This window comes from Rousettus aegyptiacus, unplaced genomic scaffold, assembly GCF_014176215.1.
Source record: "Rousettus aegyptiacus isolate mRouAeg1 unplaced genomic scaffold, mRouAeg1.p scaffold_m13_p_9, whole genome shotgun sequence".
In the NCBI taxonomy this organism is placed as follows: Eukaryota; Metazoa; Chordata; class Mammalia; order Chiroptera; family Pteropodidae; genus Rousettus; species Rousettus aegyptiacus.
The window spans coordinates 31225210-31229323 of record NW_023416312.1 but is presented as its reverse complement, the minus strand read 5'-3'; positions in this window follow the sequence as shown (position 1 = coordinate 31229323).

Sequence of the window (4114 nt, the reverse complement as noted above, 5' to 3'; positions counted from 1 at the left end):
GTCCCCAAGCTCAGAAATGCAGGTGTCCTGTAGCAACTGGATTCTCCACTAGGAACTCTGGAAGGAAGTCAGGTCAGCTGATGCCTTGACTTTTACCGTGTAAACTCCTTACCAGTCTTCTGACCTGTGGAAATATAAGATAATAAATTTGTGTTGTTTTATGACAGTAAGAATGTAGTGATTTGTTACAGCAGCAAGTTCAGAGTCCTGAGGAGAGAAAAGGCCTGCGCCTTCAAGAAATGAAATAAATGTGGTCATTTCTTTAAAAAAAAAAGAAGGAAGAAGAAGGGAGAGGAAAAAGAAACTACTAGTACACTGTCCCAGTTGTGATGTCTCTAGCTAGCTGTTGGTGCACATCCCAAGATGTGAACTCCACGTTTGTTTGTATTTGTCTGATGGTGGAAGGCCTAGATCTGTGTGCAGATGTATGAACCAGAGTGTGAGATCTCTCATCTCTTTGATGGTGTGTGTCCAAGAATTTGTGGGCCCAGCTGTTTGGCAGTATGTATCCTAGGAGAGAAGGTCTTTGATCTGATTTTGTGTACAGGCCCCAGGATGTGAGTTCTCTAAACTGCTGAGGTGTATATGTTCAGGCTGTAAGGAATCTTTGTGGGTATATTTCCTTTTTCTTGAACACTCCGTTTCATTTCTAGGTTTATGCCCCAGGATGTGAGACTTCCTGACCTGTTTGTTTGTCTCTGTCTAATGGTGTGAAGCCTCTGTTATGTTTGCTGGTTAAGGAAGCAGGGAGTGAAGCACACACGGCATGTCCCATGGTGAGACTTCCCTCATCTGCTTGTGGGTACTTACATGATAGTATGAAGTGTCTTGTCTTTTCACTGGTGAATGAACAAGGGTGTGAGGACTTGTTTGAAGGTGTTTTCCCAGGAGGTGAGTTCTTTGATCTGTTTCTCGATGCATGTCCTAGAGTGTGAGATCTCTGATGTTTTATGACTATACATCCCAGAGTGTAAGGTCTCTGAGTTGTCTGTGGGTGTAATGTAACAGGTTGTCAGATGTCTGATGTCTTATGAGAATATTTGCAAGCATTTTTTATTTATTTTCTGGGATATATGCCATGAAGTGAAATTCTTATCTATTAAGGTATATATATATATCTGGTATGTGAGATTTCCGAACTCATTCTGGGTATGTTTTAGAATGTAATAAAACTTCTGATCTGTTTGTGGGTGTGTCTCATGCTGGGAGGATCTCTGTGGGTGTGTATCCCAGGATCTGAGCTATCTGATCTTGAGTCTGTATGTCCCAATATTTCAACTATCCCTATTTATCTGGTACGTTTACCAATGTGTGAGGGCTGTAACCTGTTTAATTCATGCTGCAGAGTTGGAGGTGTCTGGTGTGGTTTGGGTTGTATTTCTTAGATCAGGTCTTTGATCTGTTTGTGTCTTGGATATGTGAATGTGTCTTGGATATATTTGTAAAGGATATGAGGTCTGTTCTATTTGTGGTTATATGTCCCAGTTTGTAAGGTCCCTGATCTCTCTCTGTGTGCAAAAGAGAGAGAGAGAGAGAGAGAGAGAGAGAGAGAGAGAGAGAGAGAGAGAGAGAGAGAGAGAATGCAGGTTGTAGGTTTTTATTCCTGTTCTTTGTGTGACAATGTCCCAGAGTTAGAGGTTGGTCTATTTGGGGGTCCTAGCAAGTGGGTCCATGGTCTTTTAGTGGGTGTATAGTACAGAGTGAGTTCTCTTATGTTTTTGTGGATTTTATTCCCAGAGTGTGAGGACTCTGATATTCTTTGGTGAATGTCCCAGAATATGTGGCTCCCTCATCTCTTGCACATTTGTCCCAGGGTAGAAGGTCTCTGATCTGTTCGGAGGTGTATGACTCCAGATGTGAAGGCTTTAAGCGTGTCATGGGTGTATGTCCCAGGATGTGAGGTTTCTTTTTGTTTGTGCATGTATATTCTGTTTGCTCAAATAATGGATCATCAAATGTGTCCTCACCCCATTCCTGGAACTTGTTAATATATTGTCTTACCTGGAAAAAGGGACTTTGCAGATACATAGTAGGTAAGCATCCTGAGATGGGCCAGTTATCCTGAAAGGGTTCATTGTAATCACAAAGAGGGTGGTAGGACATTAAGGATCAGAAAAGACTAAGTGACTGTGTATGTCAAGACAAGGAGGGCCATGTGATGATGGACGTAGAGTCACAAAAGGTGATGTGATGGTAGGAGCAGAGATTAGAGAGATATTTGAAGTTAAAATGCTGAATCTTCTGATCTCTTTGTGGGCTGTACCACAGATGTCATTTTGCCATCTGGTGTATTTTCTGGTTGTGTTTTTCAGCACATGGAGTATCTGACTTGATTGTGGATGTATGTTGCAGGATTTGAAGTCTCTGATCTATTTATTTGGTTTGCATGCTTCAGGATGTGAGATCTCAGAGCTATTTGCTAGATGAAGGTCTCTGACCTGTGTCCAGGCCGCGAAGCCTCTAATCTTTTTGTCTGTGTACATCCCAGGACACAAGCCCTCTGACCTGAGTGTATTTCCCTATATGTGAGGACTGATCCGTTTCCATGTGAGATGTGCAGGTTTTGGGGGTGTCTAATCTGTCAGTGTACATCTAAGGATATGAAAACTCTGAGGAGTTTGTGGGTGTATATCCCAATACATGTGATTTTTCTGAGCTGCTCGTAGGTGTCCATTCCAGAATGTCTCTCTCATTCATGTGTGTATTTTGTCAGTGGGAGATCTCTGATCTGTTGACGGCTATCTTCCCAGGATTTCATCTGATAGGTTTCTGAGTGTGTCTCAGGATCTGTTATCTGTATTCTCTTTGTGGGTTCAGTCCCTGGATATGAGGTCTCTGATTTGTTTGTCATTGTATGTTCCAAGATGCAAGGTTTATGAATTGTTTGTGGGTATGTTTTGTAGGATTTTATGTCTGTGATCTATTTGAGAGTGCATGTCCTGGGATGTGAGGTTTCTGATCTGTTCCTGTGCATATTTCCCAGTATGCAAGGTCTGTAAACATTTGTCACTGTATGTCCCAGGATGTGATATCTCTTCTTTCTTCATGTGTATTGTCAAGTGTTTGAAGTCTCTGATTTATTTCTTGCTGTTTCTTCCAGGATGTAAAATCCCCAACTGTGGGTGTATATCCTAGGGTTCGAGGTCTCTAATCTCTTTGTGGATGTACTTCCCAGGATTTTGAAGTATATTTCCTAGAATGTGCATCTCTCTGATTTTTTTTTATGTATATTGCAGGGTAGGCAATATCTGATCCCCTTGCGGGTGTGTGTCCATGGTGTATGCTCTCTGTTTTACAGATGTGTCTTCGGAGATTAGATTTCTGTTGAGATTGTGGGTGTATGTGCTAAGACCTGAATTCTTTGACCTCTTTTTGGGTTTATATTCCAGAATGATAAGTCTTTCATTTAGTTTTTTTTAGTTGTATTTCCAACTTGTAAGTTCTACTGTCTATGGGTATATGCCCAGGTTGTGATTTGTTTGTGGGTGTACATCAGGATGTGAGATGTCTGATCTCTTGTGGCTATATATCTCAGTCTGTGACAGTCTGTTCTTGTATGTTTGTCAACAGTGTGTGGTCTCCAATCCATCTGTGGCTCTGGCCTCTTTGTGGGTGTAGGTCTCAATATGTGGGGTCCCTGATGCATTTGTTGGTTTGTTTCCCAGGACGTAGGTGCTCTGATCTATTTGTGGGAGTATGTTCTGGCACGTGAGGTATCTGATATTTTTATGTGCATATGTCACAGGGATTGAGGTCTATGATCTGTCTGTAGGTATGTGTCCCTGGATGCTATTTCTCTGAAATATTTGTGGGTGTGTATCTCAGCTTGGGTGGTTTTTGATATGTTTGTGTGTATGTCACGGGATGTGAGGTCTGTTCTTTTAGGGTATTTCCCGGAATTTGAATTCTCTGAGCTGTTCTTTTGTATGTGTCCCAGAGTGTGAGGTCCCTGACCTGTTTGTTGGTGTATGTCCAGGATACAAACACTGGTTCCTGATCTGTTTGGGTGTGTATGTCCTACGATGTGAGGTCTCTGAATTATTGGATGCTCTGCATCCAGCATATTAATTCTCTGAATTATATTTTGGGATCTACACCCTAAGTCTAAGAAGAG